A 12,488-nucleotide genomic window follows, 5' to 3' on the forward strand; every position below is an offset into this window, starting at 1 on the left:
ATGGAAATTGAGAAATTTGAACAATTGAATGAGTTTGAAAATAACATGGAGAAATATAGAAGTGATCTTAAAAAACAGAAAATACAAAAATTCAAGCATGATTAATTCGATTACACAAAAGGTTTTGTATACATGTGGATGAAGAAAAATGATAAATCACGTAGAACAGATAAGAAAATGATAAATCACCCAAGAACAGATAAGAAAGTTACATGCATTAATTCATCTAATGCCTCATCATGAGAAGATATATCTAACAAAGACATTACAGTAACTACAGCTAATGAGAAACAAAATGGTAAATTACCAGGGGATTTTTTACGGTTGCCTCCAAAAGTGATTACAAAATCAGTGCAGATGCCATCCAAGGGAGTCAAAACCCGTCGTCAAGTGAAGAACTGATTAACATCATTAATTTATCTGACAAAAATTTAACTGAGACTCAGTAATCGGTACTTCAATATGGGTTATCATTTGTACCATATTCTCCTTATGATGCGTTTTCCATGCAAATAGATTTATACCGGTTTTTTAGAAAACTGAGGCTTCGTGTATATTTTTTTCATGATAATAAGGCAATAGAAACTGGAGGGGAACAAATTCATGATAAAGTCAGTTTTTCTGATAAATACAGGAGCAAATCTTATTGGATGCCACTGGGACACGCAGACCCAGTGGTTGATACATTCCAACAAATTGTTTTGTGCAATTTGGACCAGATAGAGGGACAAAATAGTTGTGATTTTCATAATCTGACAAAAAAACAGGTGACAGCTCTGCAAGAGTTACGGAATGATTCTTCTCTTATTATAAATAAAGCTGACAAGGGAGGAGCTGTAATCCTTATGAACAGAAGTGATTATCATCATGAAGCAATGAGACAACTTAATGATAATTTGTATTATAAAAGCCTGGGTTCTGTTGATCCTACGGCAGAATTTTCCAAAAAAGTATACGAATGTTTGAAAAATGCTTTAGAACATCAAATAATTACAACTAGGGAATACCTATATTTGATGGTGCAATTCCCAAAAGTGTAGTTCATTTATTTTACTCCTAAAGTTCATAAGAGGCTGCAAACCCCCCCAGGTCACCCTATAGTGTCGAGCTGTGGTTCTTTGTTTCAGCCTTTATCTCAGTATTTAGATTATTATTTGCAGACGAGAGCGAGATTTCATGTCGTTGTGAGGTAAGGCCTTCTTTACCCTCTCCCACCGCAGGGCTAGCTCCGCCAAGTTGGATGCAGATTCCAGGCAGTAACTGCTCAATCGTCTGCTGCCGTGTCGGGGGTGTAGGCGTTGAGGAAACTAGCACCTTAACACTCCCTTTCCTCTTATGTGGCATATTTTTCTTTAGCGTCCAAACTTGGCAGAGACGAGAGCTTGATCTCAGTGTCTGGTCAATGCTGCCATCTTAGCTACTCCCCTTCTCCCGGGTCCTGATACCACCTTTTAAGGAAGGAAGGCACTATAAGAACATAAGAATTGCCACTACTGAGTCAGACCAGTGGTCCATCATGCCCAGCAGTCCGCTCACGTGGCGGCCCTCTGGTCCAAGACCAGCACCCTAACTGAGACTAGCTCCACCAGCACATGTTCCTGTTCAGCATAAACTTGTCTAACTTTGTCTTGAATCCTTGGAGGGTGTTTTCCCCTATAACAGCCTCTGGAAGAGCGTTCCAGCTTTCTACCACTCTGAGTGAAGAAGAACTTCCTTACGTTTGTACGGAATCTATCCCCTTTCAACTTTAGAGAGTGCCCTCTTGTTCTCCCTACCTTGGAGAAGGTGAACAATCTGTCCTTATCTACAAAATCTATCCCCTTCAGTACCTTGAATGTTTCGACCACGTCCCCTCTCAATCTCCTCTGTTCGAGGGATAAGAGGCCCAGCACACTTTCTTTCGCTAACTTTAGCCTCAGTGAACCTGAGGAAAATCTCTCTGCAACAAAGAACTTGCAATTTCGAGATTCATCTTACTAAAACTATTGCCACCAGTAAGATCCAGTAGAAACGTTTCTTGCAGAGGCTCATATGAAGGCTTCTTTTTTCGAATGCCTATAATTTTTTTGTCCTTAACTTTACTGTGAATGTCAATTGTAACCCAGGAGAATGGGATAGAAATCTAAAAAAATAAAATAAATAAATAAGAAAGGTCCTTAAAGATGACATTATAATTCCATGATGAGAAAGGCTGGGGCAACGGAAAACATAATCTGAGTACCCCCTTCAAGAACCGGGTGATATCTGGATGATAAGCCAGTGACAGCTTTTTTCCTCAAGCCCAGAAGCAAGTACATGGGGGCTGAACCTAGAATGGATCTGAAACAGAGACAGGCAAATTTGAACATCACTCTCGCTTCGAGGAGCAGCCAGTGGAGTTTTTGGTAGTAGGGAGTTAGGTGTTCCCAGTTTTTTAACCTAAAGATCAATCGGATTGCCGAGTTTTGGATGATTCAAAGTCTTCGAGTGATTTTTTTGAAAGACCCCAGATAAATGATGTTACAGTAGTCGAGTGAGCTTAGAATGGAGGATTGCACCAGTAAGCGGAATGAGACAGCATCGAAGTACTTTCTGATAGTTCTTAATTTCCACAATATTGAGAAGCCTTTTCTGACCAGCAAGTCGGTGTGAGCTTCAAGGGTAAGGTAGTGGTCCTGAGTTACTCCCAGAATTTTTACTGAATCTGTAATCGGAAAGACTTGACCATTCAAGGAAATTGACGAATCTTTGATTTTGTTGTTCGGACTCGCCAGGAAGAATTTGTTTTTTTCTGAATTGAGTTTTAATTTGAATTCAGCCATCCATAGTTCGATTTGCTTTAATATGGATGCCAGGTGGTTCTTCGTCTCGGGGGATAGGTTTGTTAGGGGAAAGACTAAGGTGATGTCGTCAGCATAGATGTAGGCATATTTCCTCAGAGAGTTGAGACAACTACCTCCGAATAACCCTTACGGGTTAGATCCAAGCACTCAAGAGCCATGCCGTAAGACCAAAGCACTCCGGATTCTCCATTGGAACTGGCAGTTTGAGACATCTTTCTCATTGTAGCTACAATAGATCCACATGCCAAGGCCGACGGGGCCGGAGCTGCCAGTATCACCAGAACCGGGTAATTTGTGATTCTACATATGGCCCAGCCCTCTATGGGGCCCAGTGGGACACTGATGACCAGGGTTGCACCAAAGTGTCCAGCCCTGTGCTTCCTAGTTCACTTCTTAAAATGTAGAAGCAATTCACCTTTCTGTCTTTGGCCGAAGCCAGTCTGACTCCAGTCTTCCCCAGCGCTGCACAATGAGATTGAATGCTCTGGAGGGCAAAGACCACTCCCCAGGGTCCAGGGTATATCAGTTGAGGATCTCGGTCCAAAAATAAGAAAATAAAAACTGAGCAGAACAGAACACACCTTCTCAGTTCGCTTGCAGAATGAAAAACTGGGAGAACACTATACTCCACTGGTGAAGGAGGAGGAGCTGAAAGATGTGATCTGACATCCTTCTGCAACAGTCTGTAACTACAGATGGATAATACCTAAGTCAGTCCTGCGCTGATGTAACAGAATATTTCTGTTTTGTGTTCACAGCTGAAGCACAGGAAGCAGGACTGTAGAAGACAAATGCAAATAGGGATGGAGGTATGGTACCACCTGATCGATTTTCAGAGGATTGTTTCATGAGGGGCTAGCTAAACTAAAGGTGGACAAAGCAATGAGGCCGGATGGTGTATATCCGAGAGTACCGTTTGCTACTCCTTGGGTTTTGGTCAGGTACTAGTGATCTGGATTGGCCACCGTAAGAACGGGCTACTGGGCTTGATGGACCATTGGTTGGATCCAGTAAGGCTATTCTTATGTACTGAAGGAATTTAGGGAAGTTCTGGCAGCTTCACTGGATTACCTTTTCAAGGTTTTACAATCAGAATGGTACTGGATGATTTTACCCTCTCCACAAAAGTGAAAGTAAGAAAGAAGTAGAGAGCTACAAACCGGTAAGTCTGACTTCTGTGGTAAGTAAATTAAAATGGAAATGTTTTTAAAATAGAAAATAATGATGTTTCTGGAATCCATGAATTACAGGACCTGAGGCAACATGGATTTATTAGCGTCAGGCCTTGTCAGACAAATCTGATCAATTTCTTTCATTGGGTGATAAGAGAATTGGATAGTGTGCTAGATGTGATGTATTTAGATTTTAGTAAAGCCTTTGACATTCAGCAAGAGTTGTTCACAGGGACTCAGGGGGGGCGCTCAGCAACACTGGTCATGAGGTCATCCAGACCTTTACCAAAAAGAAGCTGACCCTTGAAAGGAAGTCTGCTTAAAGTGGCCTTGGAGGTAGCGTCCCCAGCCCAATGACAGATCCAGAGTCTGGCGTGCAGTCACTGCATAAGCACAGACCTTACTAAGAACTCAAATTAGATAATAAAGGGCGAACATAATCCACACCATCCATCACCAGCAAAGGACAGGCATGCACCTCCACAGAGGACACACTGTGCAATCTCATATGACAGGCACATGCCGTAAAAAAAGTGGCCACCGCCGCTTTGATACCTAAAGATGCCACTTCAAAAAGATTTTTCAACATATCTACTCTGTGATCCTGAAAATCCTTCAGCATCACTCCCCCATCACTAGGGAGGACTGTGCGCCAAATAACCTACGCCACAGCAGAATCTATGTTACACTGTTCCAAAACCTTCTGAAAATCAGGAGCCAGTGAATAAAGCTTAGACATAGCTTTAGAAAGTCGTAGAGAGCTTTCTGGGGTATCCAATTGTTTTGTAATCATAAATGAAGGCCTATCATACCATAAAACCAGCAGAGGGCAATTTGACTGAACATAAGCACAGAGTGGCACAGAGTAGCAGGAAGAAAGTGAGTAATCTATTAAAATATCTAAATAGATGCTTTAAAAGATGGATAAAACATCACTTTTCTGAAATGATATTTATGCAAGTACTTCCTGTGGTGCTGGAACAATGTTATAGCCTCCCTGCCACTAAACAAAGGTTGTGATGTTAAAGTGATATCTTTGATTTTTAGGCTGAACGTTTAGCTAATGTAGATATTTAAAAGTTGCAAAATGCATTCTGAAATGAAAAAAAAAAACAACCTATCTAGAAAGTGTAGACATGCTTTTTTCTCTTTACTCTTTTGCAGTTAGAAAAGGAAGGAAATGCTTGTTCGATTTGTACATTAAAGCACAAGCATCTGCCCTATAGATGATATTCCAAGGCAAGAACATTAGCATAAAATTTAATGATGTCAAATAAGTGGATGTGAAATAGGGACTGCATAAAAACACTATTTTCAAGCCTGACAGAGACATCACTGTTTAAAAATGCAAATGAAACCATTATGTTCAATAATTATATGAAAATATGAACAGTTCAGCATGTTTTCCAGCCTTGATGGCGGTTAATGGGATATATGCTTATGTAAATAACTACTATTAAAGCTAATGCTGAAAAAAACTAATAAATTCACACTAAAGCAACTGATTTAGTATGCTTTTAAATCCCCAGCAGTGCTCACTTATTAGAAAGGAGTGCATTATTATGTTAAGAACTCATTATGGTTACAAGTCACCGCAACTCCGTCAATTACCACACGTTAATGAAAATGGGACACGCAAAAATAAAAAATAAATAAAAAATTTAAATTATTACTTCTCAGCAGTTTCCTTAAAAGACAAAATCTAGGCATATTACTATCAGGGGCTTATGAAGAACTAGCCAGCAATAAAGTCTTTTTTAACTTAAGTAAATTCCTCATACCATTATTTGAAAGGATTATACTGTCCAAGGAAAGGCTACATTTGATGGAAAGGTCCTGTATAAAACTGACCTGTATGATTAACATATAGTGCAAATTTGGCCCACACATGTGTATTGACAAATATGATCTTTAAAAACAATTCTTAAAAGAAAAGAAAATTCTTACCAATTTAAAACTGTAATTAAAGAAAAAGTTTAATTCAGAAGCCTTAGATCACCCCTGGGCAACATAAAAATGGTTCGGGCCCGCAACAAAAGTTAGAAAATGTAGCGTGGGCCGCAGGTTACGTTAAATTTACAAAAAAAATGAAGGTGGCAAACCTTAATATTTTCAAGAGAGTACCAATTAAAAACATGTTAAGAAAGTATTTGATAACTAAATTTAATAATGTTAACTTACCAAAAGAATGACAAACTGCCACAATTGTATTTGTTCAATGGACTCTTAAGGTGAGACATTGCATCTCATGTGTCCAAACCCTGGACTTGTCTTAATTTGGCTAAAGATACAAGCAAAGACATCAGAACGCTGCATGGTGTGGGGGGGGGCCCAAGAGCTCTACCCTACCCCGGTGGAGCCCTACAGCGCAGGTACAGCCTCTCTCCAGCTTCCAACTCCCCACCCACCTCCTCCTGGCGCTGTAATTGTAAGTGCTCCAGAGCAGGCTTGCTCACTGACGCAGTAGCTGCCTGAAGATTTAAAATTAGAACACCAGGAAGCGGATGGGTAGGCGGACAGTACGAGTTCACAATTCGTAGAAACCCTGCTGGTCGCAGTGAGAGCCATATCGGGCCAAATGCTGTGCAGGGTTGCCTTAGATCAAGTTTAACATGCATGGTAGTCTTCATCACTTAAACAAGTTACTTCTAAATTATTAAAAATAAATAAAAATTTTAAATTATTCCTATTTAAGACCCATGAATTCCGATAATTGCCAGGGTCCACTATAAATGCGCCTGTTTAACTTTCAAAATCCTATATGGTATCCTCCCTCCCTTTATCCCTCTTTCTTGGAATTCCGCAAACCCTAATACCACCAGATCCTCCCACAAATTAAAACTATCCTTCCCCTCGCTAAAAGGCATTTCCCACACAGGAAAGCTAGGGACCTCCCTCCACTTCAAAATCACTGAGCTCTGGAACAACCTTACCTCCCCTCTTCGGAACTTGAGCTCTCTCCAAGTTTTCCGCAAACATCTGAAAACCTGGCTTTTCTCAAAAAATATAAGTCTCCCTTCAACTTAGGAATCAAGGAAACTCTTATATCTTGGCATCCCAAGTCCTTTAAATTTTCTTCACACTTCTACCTCTAACTCTCTGTTGTAGTTCCTTCCTATTTCTCCTACTGTAAACCGCGTCGAGCTCTACGAACGTGGAGATGATGCGGTATACAAACCTAAGGATTAGATTAGATTAGATGAAGCCCTTCAACTGAGGTCTTTTTTTCTCCAATATTTCTATTGGTGCTCCTCATTGATTCAGCAACATTTTCTGATTAGGGTTCTTAATAATAATCAGATTGATTGAACAAAGTGTCTAGCATATTTATTTTTTCTACATAGCACAGTTACTTACCGTAACAGGTGTTATCCGGAGATAGCAGGCAGATATTCTCACATATGGGTGACATCAACCACGGAGCCCCGATGCAGACAGCTTCACAAGCAGATTTGCTTGAAGAACTTTTGAGAAAGTTCACAACTGCCGCACCACGCATACGTGAGTGTCTTCCTGCCTGAAGTAGTGTGCGCGTCTCCTCAGTTCAGATAGCTAGCTAAGAAACCAACCAGGGGAGGTAGGTGGGTTTTGAGAATATCTGCCTGCTGTCCTCGGATAACACCTGTTACGGTAAGTAACTGTGCTTTATCCCAGGACAAGCAGGCAGCATATTCTCACATATGGGTGACCTACAAGCTCACTAGAATGGGATGGTGGGAGTGTTGGCAAATCACGAGAATAAATTTTGTAATACTGCCTGGCTAAAAGAAATCCAGACAATAACGAGAGCTGAATGTATGAACCGAGGACCAAGTGGCAGCTTTGCAGATTTCCTCAATAGGCGTAGATCTAAGGAAAGCTACAGATGCCGCCATGGCTCTAACTTTATGGGCTGTGACTTGACCCTCTAAGATGCAGCCCAGCCCGAGTATAGCAGAAAGAGATGCAAGCAGCCAACCAGTTGGAGATGGTTATCTTGGAAACTGGATGTCCCAACCTGTTTGGACTGAAGGAGACAAAAAGTTGAGGAGAAGATCTTTGTGGCTTAATCCTTTGTAAGTAGAAAGCCAAAGCACGCTTGCAGTCCAGAGTATGAGGGTGAGAATGAGGCTTTAGAAAAAACACTGGAAGAACAATGGATTGATTGAGATTAAATTCTGAAACAACTTTTGGTAAGAATTTAGGATGAGTACGGATGACCACCTTGTCGTGATGGAATATTGTGAAAGGTGGGTCCACTACTAAAGCTTGTAGTTCACTGACTCTGCGAGCAGACTTGAGAGCAATGAGAAAAACTACTTTCTAAGTGAGATATTTTAGATGAGCCGAAGACATTGGTTCAAATGGAGGCTTCATCAATTTAGCAAGAACCACATTGAGATCCCAAACCACTGAAGGCGGTTTGAGAGGTGGGTTGACATTGAAAATTCCTTTCATAAATCTGGAAACCACAGGATGAGCAGATAAGGGTTTCCCTTCCAACGGCTGATGGAAAGCAGCAATTGCACTGAGATGGACTCTATGGATGTTGATTTGAGGCCTGGGATTGAGATAAATGAAACAGGTAATCCAGAACTGAAGACAAGGAGGAAGACCAAGGCTCCTTGTGATGAAACACGCACCAAGCAGAAAACCTAGTCCATTTCTGGTTGTAGCATTATCTAGTAGTAGGCTTCGTGGAAGCCCCTAAAATGTCCTTGACAGATTGAGAGAACTGTAGATTGGCAGTTACGTTGAAAGGTATCAAGCTGTCAGATGCAGAGACTGCAGGTTGGGATGAAGTAGAGAACCCTGACTCTGTGTAAGCAGAGATGGAAAAACTGGTAGAAGTAGTGGCTCCCTGCTGCTGAGTTGAAGCAGAAGGGATTACTCCCAAGTCCCTTTCTGCAGAAACTTAACAAAAACTACTGCAGAAAGGGACTTGGGATTACTCATCAGAGAAGACATGAAAGCTGCAAATCAGGTGGAGAAAGCTTCAGCAAAGGCTAGACAAATGCTGGGTTGCATCAGAAGGAGCTTTATCAGCCAAAAGCCTGAAGTCATACTGCCGTTGTACAGATCTGTGGTGAGACCACACCTGGAGTACTTTGTCCAGTTCTGGAGGCTGCATTATCAAAAAGATGTGAAGAGAATAGAGTCGATCCAGAAAATAGCCACTAGGATGGTCTCAGGGCTTAAAGATCTCCCATATGAAGAACGTCTGACTAGACTGCGTTTATATTCTCTTGAAGAGCGCAGAGAAAGCGGGGACATGATAGAAACATTCAAATACATCACGGGCCGCATTGAAGTGGAGGAAGAAATCTTTTTTCTTAAGGGTCCCACGGCGACAAGAGGGCATCCGCTAAAACTTAAAGGGGGAAGATTTCATGGAGACACCAGGAAATACTTCTTCACCGAAAGGGTGATTGATCGATGGAATGGTCTACCACGCCAGGTGGTCGATGCCAGTAGCGTGCTCGACTTCAAGAGACAATGTGACAAACAAGTGGGGTTGCTATAGAGTTATGCTTATAAGATGGATTCTCATGGGATGGAGAACTCTTGAGTGGGCAGACTTGCTGAGGAGGTCAGACTTGGTGAGGGAGGGTTCTTGAGTAGGCAAACTTGTTGGGCCATCGGCCCATTTCTGCCGTCATACTCTATGTTTTAAATATTTGAGCATCTTAATTGTCATTTAAAACTTGAAGATCAGGTTTCTGCAGTGATTGGAAAAAGGTTTGGAATATTGAGACAGATTAGAACTATTTGAAATTTTTTAGATAAAGATTCTTTACATGCCTTAATACATGCTTTTGTGTTATCTGAATTGGTTTATGGTAATCTAGTTTATTCAGGAATAATAGCAGGGCAATTAAAACGCTTACAAACTTTGCATAATACAGCTATTCAACTACTAGGTAATTTACATAATAGGGATCATGTAATTCCTTTGTATTTAAAATTTCATTGGCTGCTGATGAGAATATAGAATCAAGTTTAAAATACTAATGCTAGCCCATAGAGCATTGTTTGAGTAGCAGCCTCCTTATCTTTCGACTTTAGTATTATTTTATATCTCTGAATTGTTGGAATTTAACTTGCTTTGCATGCAAATGTGAATTGGCTTTGTCATCTACTTTGAAATTGATCATTTGATCTGACGCCCTTTTGTTTTCTTAATTGGTGAAATTTGTATTGACTCGACATACTGATATTTTATATTGGGGGGATGCTTATGATGTTGAGTCATGTCTATGCTATATGTGGAAATCATAGGGAAACAAGATTTTATGTATGTGATATGTAAACCACAGTCGTATGCGGTATACAAATTTTTTTATAAATAAATAAATTTATGCTCGTCGATTATTAAGATCACTGAATGACAATAGAGTTTATTTTTCTGCATATTTCTTCTAAGGTTCATGTGGCATCAACTAGAAATTGTGCGGGATTTTTTTTTTTTTTTAATTTAGGCCCAGTTTTATGGAACAGTCTAACATTAAAGTTGAGAAAAGTCATAGGCTGCAAATTTCCATGGAGGCTGATAGCGATGGGCTACTAACGCCACCATAGCCCCCACATTGTAAACTATGATATAACCCTCATGAGTCGAATTTGTCTGGGCAAAAGGAAAAAAAAATGCAGTCTGCTAGCCAAATAGAGTGTGTGTAACAAAGCAGCCCCTACCTATTTGGGTCAAAAGAATCAAACAGAGGACTTTCTAAGGCCTTGAGTTCACTTCAAATAGAAGAACAAAGCTCGAATATAATGCACCATAACCTTTGCGGACAAGAAGCCTAGGAAAAAAATATTGAGAGGACAATAGATTGGTTAAGATAGAAATCCAACACTACCCTGAGAAGAAAGTTGGGATGAGTGCACACAACCATCCTGTTGTTGAAGAATTTAGTACAAGGTAGATCAGTTATTAAGTGTCTGAAGTAGAGAATGACACGGGGACAAAATTTTCCCCATCCACGTGGGAACTCATTTTCCCATCCCGTCAAGTTCTTTTCCTGTCCCTGCCCTATTCCTGCAAGCTCCGTCCTCATCCGCACAAGCCTCAAACACTTTAAAATCCTAAGTAGCAACATTCTAGAGCTCAGACTGTGATGTCATAATGCCTCATTCCACCAATGCCTAAGCTCTGTCCTCATCTACACAAGCCTCAAACACTTTAAAATCCTAAGTAGCAACATTCTAGAGCTCAGATTGTGATGTCATAATGCCTCATTCCACCAATGCCTAAGCTCCGTCCTCACCTGCACAAGCCTCAAACACTTTAAAATCATAAGTGTCTGAGGCTTGTTCGGTTAAGGCAGAGCTTACAGGAATGGGGCAGGGACAGGGACAGCGACAAAGCTCGCGGGGACAGGACAGGGAAATTGAGTTCCAGCGGGGACGGGGAAAAATTTGTCCCCGTGTCATTCTCTAGTCTGGACGGAGCTCATCCTTCAGCATACTTAGTGACCACCACCAAAAATAAGACTTTTTCAGCCGGGTACTTCAGACTCACACTGGCTCCCAATACAAGCACGAATACGTTTCAAATTCTACTGCCTACTATTCAAAGTCCTGAATGACCGCTGCATCCAAAATAACTCAACCAGACCAAGGAGAAACCAAACAACATTCAACCACCTCCCTCTCAAAGGCACACAGCGCAAGAAAATATACAATGATCTACTAGCGACTCAGGCAGCGAAGCTAGACCACCAAATCTCCAAACTACTGACCTCACCCCCAGAATACAAAACCTTCAGAACAGAAATAAAAACCCTGCTATTCAAGAAATTTGACAAAACAAACATCCTGCGATCTTCAGAACAAATCTCAGACTGGCAACTAGTTCTTCAATATGTTTTTGATCATGTAAGTCACCTGGGAAATGGCAGAATAAAAATCACTAATGTAATGTAACAGGTATCAAGGGGTTGAAAGAGAGCTTTCAACAACTGGGTTAATACCACACTGGAGGTCCCATTATACCAGCGGTCTCAAACTCACAGCCCCCCAGGTAATATTTTGCAGCCCGCGGCCTGGCCAGCTTACTTGCTGAAGTCATATTTCAGTTCAAAGCCACGCGGTGGCAGTGGCTTCTCATGCCTGCGTCAGAAGCCTCTCTGAAGGCCAGCTCCCTTGCCAAAGTCATTTTTCAGTTCAAAGCTGCAGGCAGCGGCTCCTCGCGTGATCAGCGCCTGCGTATGAAGTAAAATTCTTTGTAGTTTATATATCTTTAGCAGTTAAAGGAAAGATTTATAAACTATAAAGAGTTGCACCTCATGCAAAATTGTCATTTCTTTAAAAAGACATTAACTATTTTTTTCTGCGGCCCTCCATGTACCTACAAATCCAAAATGTGGCCTTGCAAAGGGTTTGAGTTTGAGACCACTGCTTTATACCATGGGAGGTTTCAACAGAAGTAAGCCCTGTATGAATCTAACAACTAAAGGCTGAATGGCAGTAGTTCCCAAATTTCTCCTGGCAAACCCCAGTCAGTCAGGTTTTC

General features: G+C 41.1%; 1 protein-coding gene across 4 annotated transcripts in view; it reads right to left on the bottom strand.

Moving 5' to 3' along the window:
- Positions 1 to 12,488, bottom strand: part of KIAA1328 (KIAA1328 ortholog) — a 381,040-nt gene that overhangs the window by 286,056 nt on the left and 82,496 nt on the right. The window lies entirely within an intron of this gene.

Source organism: Geotrypetes seraphini, chromosome 1, assembly GCF_902459505.1.
Source record: "Geotrypetes seraphini chromosome 1, aGeoSer1.1, whole genome shotgun sequence".
NCBI lineage: Eukaryota > Metazoa > Chordata > Amphibia > Gymnophiona > Dermophiidae > Geotrypetes > Geotrypetes seraphini.